This window comes from Thermobia domestica, chromosome 10 (assembly GCF_964235325.1).
Source record: "Thermobia domestica chromosome 10, izTheDome1.hap1.1, whole genome shotgun sequence".
Taxonomy (NCBI): domain Eukaryota; kingdom Metazoa; phylum Arthropoda; class Insecta; order Zygentoma; family Lepismatidae; genus Thermobia; species Thermobia domestica.
The window spans coordinates 128,297,247-128,312,233 of record NC_137463.1 but is presented as its reverse complement, the minus strand read 5'-3'; the positions used below and the strand labels follow the sequence as shown (position 1 = coordinate 128,312,233).

At 35.6% G+C, this 14,987-nt stretch overlaps 1 protein-coding gene across 1 annotated transcript in view; it reads right to left on the bottom strand.

The window, feature by feature from the left end:
• LOC145662704 (vanin-like protein 2) overlaps positions 1-14,187 on the bottom strand; it is a 134,695-nt gene extending 120,508 nt beyond the window's left edge. Inside the window, exon 1 of the mRNA XM_081728555.1 lies at positions 14,074-14,187. The gene's annotated coding sequence lies outside the window, so the exon portion shown is untranslated. The remainder of the gene's footprint in view (positions 1-14,073) is intronic.
• Between the last annotated feature and the right edge of the window lie 800 nt (positions 14,188-14,987).

The following is a 14,987-nucleotide window of genomic DNA, read 5'->3' as shown; positions in this document are numbered from 1 at the left end:
TAAAATTAACGCTTGTGTCACTTTTCAACACTTGGCTTTGCAGTAGCTTCCCAACGAATTAGCAGGAAATCCAAACTTATAGGACACCCTGCAGGTAAATACATTTCTTTGGACACTTTCACTGCTCCAAACTAAGATTGTTAATTTTATTATTATTGGCACAAAGGAGATCAAACATATTTTAAGCTATTTAGTTTTCATACAGAGTAAAACAATATTTGACAACATTACAGTAAGAATGTATCATGCATTTTGCAGTATGTTGCAGCACTTTAATAATGGTGCACTATACGTACAATCTAGATCCTGCATATGTCCAATCCATATATTACAAGAAGGCAATACGTATGCGATACAGGTAAAATCCGTATATTTCATATGGACAACCTATTAGCTATATACATCCAATCCATACATTACATATGGCCAACCTGTACGCGACATACGTATAATCTATATGCTGCATGCATACAGTCTGTAAGCTACATATGTGCACTCTGTATGGTGCATATGGATATTCTGTATGCTGTATCTGGACAAGCTGTGTGCGACATAAGGAAAATCTGTATAATACATACGTACAATACGTATACTGTATCTAGTCGTACGTACGGGGCACAAGTACAATATAGATGCTGTCTTGGGGTTGAACGAAAGAAACATACGTAAAGAACGTATATTGCATACTTCTTGAAATTATGCTCCGTCCTGATAGTCAGTGTGTGTCGTCATTATTAACCCACATGCTACATACGATCCTGACGTCACAAAGCTAGATATCACCTCCGTATATATTTGTTACTGCAGATGACGTCACACGAATGACGTCATTGCACTTATGCAGACAGTGCGTATAATACATACTTTTTCAGCTATACGTTTGCTGCAGGATGTTATATACGGTTGTACGTTAAGTCCAGAAACTACAGGAATTACGAATGTAACCTACGTTTTTAAGTATGCCACCTACATTTTTTTTCTCAGTGCATGTAGGCTACATTTCATGATAATTTTGAGTTCGTGTAACACCAATTTGTTATAATTTTATTTGTATTTCTTTACGTCACATAGATCCATAGGTTCCTCATGTACTCTGGGTTAAAATAAATGATTACACTGCCTAGGAAATTAATATTTACATGGCAAGTCTTCAAAATTCAGAAAGATTGCTGGATGCTTATCCAAACACTATTCATGAACTGCAAATCGCAACTCTTAAAAAAATGTAGTAAATTTAGAAAACATGAGCCATGGCAACAATTGCAAAGTGCCAGTGGGAATCTTAAAACATACGGTGAAAATTAGAAGTGTTGCCAATTTGAAGGATCGAATAATGGACGTTTCGTGCACATTAGAAGAGTCATAAATCCATACTAGTTAACTATAGAACAAAAATAAGCATACCATTGGCTTTTGGGGAAAATTTACTATTGAAATTAGGTGCCACATGCTATGGTTTTCATTTTTCAAAACTTCACTTTAATTCAAAATGGCGGGTTTCAAGATAGCTGCCGTCAATGATATCCTTATCGTATCACTTCCCTCTAGCCATAATATGTATTACCGAAACCTTTATCCATTTATTATCATTAATACGCGGGTTAAAAGCGGAGGTAAGGGACTTACGCACATTGTAAGTATAAACAATTAATATGCCGGTCACTTTTTCCCAAATGGGCGAATCTTAAAACTAACTTCACGATTGTCTTCCTTATTAAATTCTAGCCCGAAATTATGTATCATATTGCCCTATTCTTATTTAAAAAACTTGACCTTAATTCAAAATGGCGGATTTCAAGATGGCTGCCGTCAAGGTCATATGTACCATACGACTTCCTCCTATGCCCTATACGTATCTACATGGTTGTTCTTTCATTAACACTTCGGTTACAAAGGGTAGTAAGGGACTTCTGCAATAATCTCTATTAACCACATCACAACTTTTAAAAATTATTAAAAAATAGAAAACATGCACCATGGCAAAAATATCTGTCATCACAAGTAATGAATACATGTCCTCTATCAGCAATAAAAATTTCATTAAAATCGGAGCCGGACAATTGAGTGATGTCCCTTGTTAGAAATTGGTTATGTTTTAAACTTGATACTAATTTTCATACGACAACATAGCATGCTATTTAATAACAACTGGTGCAATAAATCTATATCTAATCATTTAGTTTTCACATAATACATAATTAACACACGTATCCAAATTCACACAAAATTAGCTAACGATTTAAAAATCAACAACAGAATAGCATACTATAAAACATCTTGCTCTCGCTTTTGCCTTTCGCAGTGTTGATACACTCTGATATTGCGATTGAAAAGAAGCCGAAGCTAAATCGTGGAAAATTTATATGAATTACTGGTACTGTATTCATAAAACTTTCAGCAAATTGTTCCGGTAGTTATTAATTTGATTTTTTTTCTTCTATTTCTTGAAATTTTCTCTCAAATATGATTGAATATCTAAAAAGAAGAGGAAAAAGTGTGTTGGATTTACAATAGTACAATTGCGCTGAGTTTGGTATCACTGCAGCTGAAACATGTCTCATTGCCAGGTTCTTTCAGCGAGCGAGAACCCCACACAGCCACATGCGCGCGCAACTTTCAAGTAGGAGCTACACTGACTTGTTCAGCCGCGTTGAGACAGACTTCTTGATGTCTCTCTCTGGCCTGTTTGACGGAGACAGAACTTGAATTTCCCAGTTTTGAAAATTAAAATTATTTACAAATTAGATTCTACCACTATTGCTATTAACCAACCTATCACGGACCCTATTATTTCTATATTTTTCTACAACATGAAATGTATATTGATTCTTATTAATTAAAAAATTCTAAAACCATGTTCTTTTAATTTGAAAGGGTAGACAGTGTCTCAGTGTCTCATAGCACTCTACGCCACTGCCCGTAGGGTACGTTGGGATTAATTGCAAATACCATCTGAACAATGACAGTGAAAAGTGCGCGTCGGAGTTTAAAATATCGCTATGCTTCCACAATTGTCTTTCCGGTTTCATATTATACCATGTACACTTATGAGCCATATATATATATATATATATATATATATATATATATATATATATATATATATATATATATATATATATATATATATAAAATGTCCACTGTCATGAGTAGGGATGATACCGATCCTGAGATTAGTCTCGATCTCGTCTGAGTGTCGTCTCTAATTTGAGACCGAGATGTATTTTTCTAAATCGAGACGTGACCGAAACGGAACCCAATCTCGTCTCGATAATATACATCCAATCTGTACTTTTGCCCTTTTTGTCCGTCATATTGAATTTTGCACTTTTAACATTTTATTCGTACTCCGACCATGAAAATTTCTACCTACCCGCTTTTAGTGCCCGCCGTGTTGGATCCGCCATTTTGATTTGTAACCATTTGATGCCAGATTCATATTCAGCTACTTTTTAAACATATATATACTCCACAGTATATACTCCACGTTTCAAAACAATGCTGCTCATAGAGATCTATTCTAGACGGTCCGTAAGGGAACTAAGTCTAAAAGATGAACCTAAATTCTTACGAATTCTGGGTCATTTTCCCTGTATTTCTGTCGCACACAGGAGTGGAAATTGAATGACAATATTACTGAATGCATAAGTAATTTTGTTTCCTGCACGTGTAGATCAAAAATATTTACGATACAGGAAAATACGGTAATGTTAAGTCGCAAATTTAATATATGATTTATATTTTTAATCTGGAACTTTTAAAAGGAGCGACATAGAAGTAGAGGCAACATCATAACTACAAATAGACTACAATGATTAACTATCTGTTTCACGAGACTTGTTTCTTGTTTCACTGCTAATTCGAGTTTCTCGAAAGTATGACCTTGTTTAGTCAAAGTAAGGAGCAATTTATGAAAAATCTATCGAAATCAACAGGAGATAAGCAAGAATATTTGAAGAGAATCTGCTCTTTCTAGGTAACATGTGATTCATCCCATCCAGCGACGTACGCAAAAATTTATTTCGGAGGGATCGAAAGTTTCGCCGAGGGAACAAAATTCAATATGAGTATACATCATATTAGACTTTGTAAAATCGCCTTACAAGTAGGAAAAATTTCCAGAAAAGTCGAGATTTCGGGGGTTTAGACTCGATAAACCAGTCCCTGGTGAGTTACTTTTTACTTTTTTTTTTAACAGGAGAACTGCCATGGGACCTACAGGAAAATTTCTGTAAAGCCCGGATGGGACTTCATATGTTCATCATATTAATGGCTATCATATGTTGCTACCCTTGTAAAAGGCCGTCAGTCGATCTTGGTGAGTTTTTCCCAATAGAACAAACCGGACCCCAAGGAAAGATTTTCTGACAACGGTCTAGTAAATTTATTTGTATTTTTTGTAATTTCGATTTCATTTGCGGTTCATACAGAAAGTTTAATGTATGTCCAATGTGATTCACGTTGCAGTTAACTATTTTAAAACTAATTTTATATTAAATGCACTTTTTAAGGAAATAAAAGTCACCAGTTAGGAAAGGGGTTTTTCGTTCATAAATGTATATTACCAGCAATTAAACGGGCTGAATTTGTTACTGATAGACTTTCTTTTATTACTCTTAAGGAACGGTGGTGTGATATTATTGTTTTAAATGTACGTGCCCCAACTGAAGATAAGGATAACGATATAAAATATAGTTTTTACGAAGAAGTGGAACGAATATTTGACCAACTCCCGCGATACCATATGAAAATTCTATTAGGGGATTTCAATGCGAATGTAAGACGAGAGGATATTTTCAAACCGATTATAGGGAACGAAAGTCTGCATAAGGAAAGTAATGACAACGGTGTTAGACTCGTGAACTTTGCAACATCCAAAAACCTAATCGTGAAGAGTACAAAATTTCCACATCGCGACGTTCATAAATACACTTGGACATCACCAGACGGGAAAACACATAATCAAATTGATCACGTTTTAGTAGATAGAAGAAGGCAATCTAGCATAATTGACGTCCGGTCGTTTAGAGGGGCTGATTGTGACACTGACCACTACCTGGTATCAGCGATAATACGAGAGAGGCTATCGTTGAATAAAGGTAATATTCACTGTCCGAAAACGGAGAGATTTAATTTAAAGAAATTAGAAGAGAGACAGGTAAGAGAGAAATACCAGATTGAAGTTTCGAATAGATTCTCGGCTTTAGAAGATTCTAAGTGCACTAGTGTTGAGGATACCTGGATTGAAATTAGAGATAGCATTAAAAGTTCAGCAAAAGAAAAATTGGGACACGCGGAAATGCGTAGGAACAAACCATGGTTCGACCAGGAATGCATGAAACTAGCAGAGAAGAGAAAACAGACAAAATTACGCTGGCTACAAAATCCGAATGAAATAACTACACAAAATTTCTCAGATATCAGGCGGGAAACTTCCAAAACTTTTAGAACAAAGAAACTCGATTTTCTGAAAGCTAAAATTAAGGAACTTGAAGATAATAGTCAAAATAAAAACATCCGGGACATGTATAAGAGAATCAACGAATTTAGAAAAGCTATCAACCTCGTGCTTATATATTAAAGAAATCTAACGGTACAGTTCTCACTGATACGGATAGCATCTTAAATAGAAAGATTTCTTTGACGATTTGCTTAACACGCAACCAAAAAATAGTGTGCGTGGAGAAAAGGAGATACACACCGCAGAACTGTATATTTCAGGAGCCAACCGAATAGAAGTAGAAACCACTATAAAGAAATTAAAGAAACACAAATCTCCGGGTGTAGATGAAATTCCAACTGAGTTAATTTTAGCTGGAGGCGAAAAATTGTGGAACAAGATACACAAACTCATTCTCCTTATCTGGAACAAGTAAGAATTGCCACAAGAGTGGAAAGAATCAATCATTGTTCCAATTCACAAGAAAGGCGAAAAAACTAACTGTAATAATTACAATAGTTAACAAAGGTTTTGTTACATAAAAGGAAATACCTGTTCTTAAAGGAACGTTTTGCGCTGAATTCGAATATGCACTCGGTTTCTCTCCATCACGTACGATTTTCCCGTAACAGAGGAATTTTCGGGAAAATCCCTCAAAAATTTCCCTTTTCGTTTATTTTACACCCCAAGATCTTGTCCCCTTGCATATACTAACATAGAAATTATACCTAAGTATACTTTGATTCATATTTAACAAACCCTCCAAGTTTCGTAATAATCGCTTTATTCTTTCTAGAGAAATAAATATGTTTGTATGTATACTGTGTGTACTGTTTATTGCACCTTATAGTAATGCTTTCAGATCTCTTAAGTTGAGGTAAAACGTTTTGCTTTATTACCACAAACACATATATAAAATATAATACAATATAATTTACAAGTGTGACAATTTACAATAAACAATAATACAAATGTACCAAAAGGTCATGAAAAGACAATCAAAACTATCACAATATATGAAACTTCCATTGGGTTACAAAAACGTACACTACTTCCTTCTTTTGTAAGAAATGTTGCATTCTCTAACAAGACCCCAACAATAGTCCCCCATCATTGAAGGATCCCATCGTCCCTTGTACCTTTTCTCCATTGCCATTATATCTTGGTGGAATCTTTCCCCCTGTTCGTCGCTGAGAGCACCTAGGTTAGCAGGAAAGAAGCTGAGGTGGGAGTGCAAAAAGTGGATTTTTAAAGACATCCTACAACCCAACTCTTTGTATTTCTGTATCATGTCCTGTACGATTTCTGTGTAACTCTCAGCTTTGTTATTGCCCAGAAAGTTGCGCACAACACACTTAAATGCTGTCCAGGCAGCTAGCTCAGCACTGTTTAACTTGCTGTCAAAGCTATCATCAAGCATTAATTTCCTAATTTGGGGACCAATAAACACTCCCGCTGAAATCTTAGCATCACTCAGGTTAGGGAACTTATCTCGCAAATACTTGAAACCTTCACCAGATGTGTCCATGGCTTTGACAAAATTTTTCATAAGTCCTAACTTGATATGAAGTGGCGGTAGTAATATCTTATTAGGATCTACCAAAGGAGCGTATTTGACGTTGCATTCTACAGGTACGTAATTCACTCTAGGTTCCCATTCCTTCACTTCATAATGTTTGTCATCAGCTCGGCTATCCCATAAACATACAAAACATTGGTACTTCGTGTAACCGCACTGCAGTCCTAATAAAATACCAACTACCTTGAGATCACAACATATTTGCCAACAATGGTCCTTGTAATTTATAAGATTTAGCAAAGTTGACATGGTGTCATAGGATTCCTTAATCTTCACTGAGTGCGCAAGTGGTATAGAAGGTTTTTTATTTCCATTATGTAAAAGGACAGCTTTAAGGCTGACCTTTGACGCGTCGATAAATAACCTCCATTCTTCTGGAACGTAAGGAATTCCTAGCTCCGCCATCAACCCATTTATATCCGTACATACGCACACATTATCTTGCATTGAGAAATAGCTTGAAAATTGAACATGCCTTTTCCTGTACACTGATATGTTCATTTCTGCATCCAGTAAGTTCCACTGCTGGAGCCTTGATCCCAGAAGTTCCGCCTCTTGTTTTGTCAGGTGCAAATCACGGACTAGGTCATTAAGTTCACATTGCCGAATGAAATGTGGCTCGCGAACACAGTCAGGGATGAACGTTGGATCCTTGGATGTACATGTTGATGTCAATGGTTCATCAAGGTCATGATCATCATCAGAGTCTTTTGGCCACATCTCTTCCCAGTTGGTAGGGGGCTCGGGAAGTGGAAGTTCTTTTGCATTCTGTTACATTTGATAACAAATATTGATAACCATTTCATGAACAAAACGAAAAAACTTGGAGAATTGTATATATATGTATTAAGATATACATATACTGTACGTTTAAAAAAATATACGTTGGAAGTACATTCTATTTTTATACACGTTTCTAATTTACAGAGAGCAATACAAGTGTGTTGTTGACTATTGTAAATATTCATTTTTATGTCTGTGTTTGTAGTAATAAAGCAAATCGTTTTTACCCCAACTCAGGAGATCTGAAAGCATTACTATAAGGTGCAATAAATAGTGCACACAGTATACATACAAATATATTTATTTCTCTAGAAAGAACAAAGCGATTTTTACGAAACTTTTAGGGTTTATTAAATATAGATCAAGGTATACTTAGGTATAATTTCTATGTTACTATATGTAAGGGGACAGGAGCTAGGGGAATAAAATATCTGAAAAAGGGAAATTTTTGAGGGAATTTCCCGAAAATCCCTCTGTTACGGGAAAACTGTACGTGATGGAGAGAAACCGAGTGCATATTCGAATTCAGCGCAAAAAGTTCCTTTAAGATCAGGTGATTTTTCTCATGTAACAAACAAAAAGTTTAAATTTGTTAACTAGTGTTATCGAGGCATTTCTCTTCTGTGAACATCCTATAAAATACTTTCAAATATTCTATTAGCAAGACTGATCCCATAAGTAGATGAAATTATTGGAGATTATCAGTGCGGATTTAGACGAAATCGATCAACTATCGACCAAATATTTACCATTCGACAAATACTCGAAAAAAAGTGGGAATACAATACCCCGGTACATCAACTATTTATTGATTTTAAAAAGGCGTACGACTCGGATAGGACAGAAACATTATACAACGTTCTTACAGAAGTTGGAATATCGAGAAAGCTAATTAGATTCATTAAGATATGTTTAAATGAATCCCAAAGTAAAGTCCGGGTAGGAAAATTTTTGTCCACGAGCTTTCACGTCGAAAATGGCCTGAAACAAGGAGACGCGTTGTCACCATTATTATTTAACTTCGTTCTGGAATACGCTATAAGGAAAATCAAAGATAGCAACCAGGGCCTACAGTTGAACGGTATTCACCAGGTTATTGCATATGCTGATGATGTAAATTTAATAGGGGATGATAGGAGAACAATACAAAGAAATGCAGATATCTTATTAAACGCTTGCAGAGACATGGGTTTAGAAGTAAATGCAGAGAAAACTAAATACATGGTAGTGGGTCGGGACCGGAATACAGCAAATTATGGATGCGTTAAAATATTAAATAATACTTTTGATAAAGTGGATAGTTTCAAATATCTAGGATCAATATTAACAGAGGAAAATCATATTCACGGAGAAATTAAATGTCGACTAAAAGCAGGGAATTCGTGTTATTATTCGGTTCAAAATCTCTTGTCGTCGCGAACTATGTCGAGGAATTTGAAGCTTAAAATATACAAAACGATAATCATGCCTGTTGTTCTGTATGGCTGTGAAACATGGTCACTTACTCTGAGGGAAGAACATAGACTGAAAGTATTTGAGAACAAGATCCTGAGACGAATATTCGGACCCAAGAGGAACGGGAATGGGGAATGGCGGACACATCATAACGAGGAACTACATAATTTATATGGTTTACCCAACATTGTTAGGGTCGTTAAGTCTAGGAAGCTTAGGTGGGCGGGTCATGTAGCTAGAATGGAAGAAAGTAGAAACGCTTTCAAAGTCTTGACTGGAAGACCAATCGGAAAACGACCATTAGGAAGACCTAGGCGCAGATGGGAGGACAATATTAACATGGATCTCGCAGAGATAGGAATACAAAGTAGAAACTGGATGCAGTTAGCTAAGAATAGAAGTCAGTGAAGAGCTTTTGTGAACGCGGCATTGAACCTCCGGGTTCCATAGCCCATAGAGTTAGTTAGTTAGTTGGTTCTTAATGCAATGCATTTTCCTGTATGAATTTTGTGTTAATAAGTTTTAACACTGTGCTTAGAGATAATCGGAACAATGGCTACTTTAACGTTGTTTCATGAATTCTTAAATATTCTTTTTCTCTCATGAAGAAATTGTATCCATTATTTGCATAATTTCAATAGTTCTATTTAAGCATGGATTTGCATGCATATTAAGTAAATATAGAAAAATGGAACACAATTTTGATGAACTGTAAGCTTTATTCACAGTCTATCTACTTGACGTATCAACAGAACGGTGCTATTCACTAAAAAAAATGTCCAGTGCCAAAATGCATAGAAATGAAGAAAGTGATAAACCGTGCTTAAAGTGTTATCTTAATTATTATTTGGGTTTCGTCGAAGGCTTGGCACATCCAACGCTGATTGAACCTATGAATACATAGACAGACCATGACCGTTAGTAATTTAGCTATGAAGGCATATTCACCCTATAGTTCTATTATTAGGAATGAACGAAGAAAGCAAATAGAGGAAATCTTAGACTGTAATTCGATATTACTGATTTAATTCGAGACTATCGGGACGGAACCGAGTCTTGGTTCTCGAGACCGAGACCGAGATAGAGACAAACATGTGTTTGTAGAGAATGAGTTGAGTTGAATTGATTTTGATGTTAACGTTTCTTCAGCAGCGAGGCTATGTGAGACTGAACCTACTAATTAACGTGGGATCCGAACCACATAATCTCCCGCATCGAATCTAGGTCTCCCACGCCGAAGGCGCGAACGCTAACTGCTTACTCACGAAGGAACTCTAATTTATAGAAACGAGACCGGGACCAATATGATGATTTTCGACTTGGGTCGAGATCTAGACTGAGATCACTATTTGTCGACCAAGACTGTGTTACGTCTTATCTTGATGTCAACTGTGATACTGTCCTAGTGATGCGTCCAATGTTCTCTAACCGGAAATCAAACCTGGAACTAACTACATGCACTAAAAGAGCGCGCGTAAACCATTAGATCAGCGGGAAGGATTTTTTTAAATAGTTAGTTGTACATTTGAAAATCCTTAGAACAGAAAGCAGAAATGATTATAGTATAATTTAGGACTGATCATCTTACAAATCTTACACTTTCTTTTATTTCGCTACTCAATAAAGTCCTGGTATGATGGGTTTATATGAAATATTTCAATCATGTAAAATATATTTATAGATCAGTCATCATAGTTCCCATCAAGCGTTCAACGAAGTCAGATGAACAGATTCAAGGAACAGAAAAGGATCTTGGGGTCGATAAAGGCTGTGTTGGTTCGCCACATTACTGAAGAACGAAATAGTTATTCCTAAGGGAAAAAGGTATATTGACCTCACCTTGCATTCATACTTTATCAGTAAGTAAAAACTATTATTATCAAATGCGGTTTCTTTAATGAGCACGTTGAAATAAAAGCATTTAGCATTTTAAAAAAAATCTATTGAGCAATTACCGGTAGCACAGTTGAATGCGATTTTAATAGCTTTTGAAAATTGGAAATTGATTACAAAATGAACAGATAATTGCATCTAGTGAATATAAACCATGCTTACCTGCAGAAAACAAAACCATTTAGAATTTTTATTTTAAAAAACGAAATTGTGAAGCAGCCTAATTAGCACAATAAGCCGATTCCTACCAAAGTCTTGAATTTCTGAAAACAAAATATGAGTCTCTTTTTCAATGATGGAAGAAATCGGGTTTAAGTGAATAAGTATAGGAACACCTACGATAACAGAGCAGTTTGAAAAAATGTCATCTTAATATTTCCCAGAAACAAAGCTTCGAAAATACTAAAATTTTAAATTTAGTCTGTATTACGCTCTGCAGCCAAATTTGAACTTTTTTTTTGCTTATAATGAAATGAGCTATAAGGATTTCTTGAGCTTTACTGTTTATTTTTTTTAAAAAAGATAATTTTTTCTAAAGATATAACTATAAAATTCGTAGGGGGCTTCCGTTGTTCATGTCCTAACTAGGAGTGAGTGACAGACAAACAAAAACATGCATCGCCGAGTCAATGGTTCTACAGGTAAACCACTCACGGATCTACATTATTATGAATCATATATTCCTACGTTTCTCTGTTTCTTTCTCCCGCCTTTTCTTCGTATACGCTTTTCTCCTTTGCCCTACACTTTTCTCTTTGTCACGGATACTCTCTGCTTAGAACGATCTTGTGCACGCCACTGTCGTCTCTGGCATGTAAAATTTGTGGGGGGGGAGGCACATCAAAGAAAGTGATTTAAATGGTACTACCTAGCCCAACCTGTTTATTATCTTTGATTCCATTTGTAACCTTTCTGCTTACCTTCACGGACCCTGTGAGGTATATCAAGAACTCTGTTATAATCGTTTCATAGTCTGAATATTATATTCCAAATAAATAATATTGGCATATTATATTATTAGTGGTCGAAGTGAGACGGTATGTGGTGATATGGCATACCGCCTCTGGTTTTTCAGTGATGAAGGTATACCGCCTCTGGTTTTTCAGTGATCAAGACATACCGTCACTGGAAAGTAGATGCTAATATACCTTTAATAAATCCATTTTTATACACAATAATTGACGAATAGCTTTGCAAGTCAAAGATTTCAAGTTAGCAACATCGACAGTTTTGTCACCTTTTCCTATCTCTTGTTTTTAAAATGAGGTGTCTACAGAAAGTTCACTCCTTGCTTCTATGCAAGAACTCGTGTTGGTTGTTCCTGGTGAGGGCACTCGGTCGAAAAAGTATTTTCAGGCCAGCCATCCTAAATGAAGATTTCCTGGGTTTTCCTCATTCACACCAGGGTGGTACCTAACTTATAGGTCCCAAGCAGCTTCCTTCCTTCTCCAATACTTTCTTCCTTCTTCCTTCCCTTTTCGCGGATAGTGTGCTGGCCGAGGGACGTCATCCCTCATACGTGACGGGCTAAATAGGCATAGATGCCGAAAGACCAGAAAACTAAATCCTAAATTCTCTTGTTGGTTGCATTGGTTGCAGATAAGGGCCATGCAACAGAAAGGAATGAGTCATTGGCAAAATCCAAACAAAAGATATTGTATTGAAGATGCGACTCCTTTAAACTGAAATCGGAAAATATTGTTATGAGTTCGCTGGGATTCCTTTTGTATTTACAATGATAAAGAAATACATAACTGAGTTCAGTATTTACAAGAAAAAATAGAGTTTATGCAATCAAAAAAATATGTTTTGCTGAAGTGTATTGTGTTAAATCTGTTGTTTTGCTTATCGTTTTATACTAACATGTAAGCGTTTTATATTTTGTTGTGTCATAGTCAGTTTGTTTCTTTCTTATGTATGTGTGTATCTAATACCTTAATGCATATAATTGCCGTATTTTGAGCATATGTCGATTTAGGGGTTGTCAGCTGTGGAGATGAACCTTCCGGGAGTCTGGAATACCTATCAATCGAGTAAAGGTTTGTGAGTTCTTTCGTGGGAAATTGTTTAAAACTGTTACGTAAAAACTCGATTTTGATCTTTTCATATATAATTCTCTATAAGACAACTAAAGGGGATATCTTTTATTTTTCTCACAGTTGGGGGAAGGGCAAAGACTCTCCATGCCTCCCCGTAACTACAGCGAAACTCTTTCATGGTTTTGAGTCATTGTGTAAATAGAAATGAGGCAACATACACTGATTGTATTTCAACATTTAGATAGACGGTATGTCTAGTCAAAACTTTAATAAAACATACCGCCTCTGCTTTTTCTCCACTTCGAACACTGATTATTTACTGTATATATTATTCTGTCGTTAATAAATAAATTAAATTAGAATAAAATATTGAATATTTTGTACTTCAAAATTTTGAGGGGATGCTTCCCCCTCGTCCCCCGTCAGACACCCGTTGTGCACACTATCTTCCAGGAAACGTTTTGAGAGAGGATATTTACGGGAAATCAAAATACAAGGGCGCTCCATTTAAATTTGCTAACGGAATCCCTGCACAAGCGTTACATGTAATCGCAAAATAATTCGTCTTAGCACCGAAGAGCAAAGCTCCTGCAAAAGTATACCTGGAAGAAGTACTGACCTTGTGCGTATAGTCAGTGATACTATCTCGCACTTACGAAGTAAGCACATTATCACTTATAATATGATACTATTTAATATAAAGAATGAATACACACACGATACAGTAATACCTAAGGAAAGTAATCAAGAGAATGAATTTAAAGCTAATCACACAAAAAGAATATTTCCGGCCTTAGAGATCAAATTATGAAATAGAGTACTCACGATTACACAGTTATAAACAGAAGATGAACACCAACACATGAAGCAAGCAAGTTACTTACCCAGAACGGTATTTATTCACTTGTTACGCAGTTTTCAGACGCCAAACTTCTTCCTACTGTAAGACTTCTCATTATATTTATTGTCACGCTAGAACGAAGGTCAATGTTCATCAGCGTTGCCACCTTCAGAAGAGCATTAGTGATTTTTTTCTTTTTTTTTTTTTATCTATCTATCTTAATTTCTTTTTTATCTATTATCTGGCTTGGCACTTTGCCATTATATATATATATATATATATATATATATATATATATATATATATATATTCTTGCAGGCTGTTTCACTAAAGATGTATCACTAAATCTTTATATAGAGATAATAACTCCTTGCTGACTGATTGACTGATCAACGCCTACGTCAAACTGATTAAGCTAGAAATTTGAAATTTTCATAGGGTATAGGATTTGTGAAGTAAGATCCCACTAAGGATGACTTTTTGAAAATTCGACGAGTGACAGGGGAAAGAAGAGTGGCAATTATTATTTTAAAATGACCTTGGAATCTTTGAATGTTAGACACATGGAATTTGCTATTTGTATTTCTCATTTAAAATAATTAGACATGTGTTACATAGTTCTTTAATATTTGTACTCGAAGCGAATTAAAAAAAGATGGACTTACAATTGTTATAATTAGATGGCAATATCTCGAAATTCGTTAAGGTTAGTGACGTGAAAATTGGTACTTAGGTTTTTATTTAAAATAATTAAACATGTGTTTCAGTGCTTTTTGATATTTGCCTTACAAGGGAAGGAAAAAGGAAGGAAGGAAGAAGAAGTAGTGGTTGTAATTGTTAAAATAACGTGGTCATATTTTGAAGTCGTTGAGAATGAAGACATGCTAATTAAAGATATCTTTCATTATTTTTTGATGTTTCTTTTAGAATGGAAGAAAAGGGTGGAGGTTGCAATTG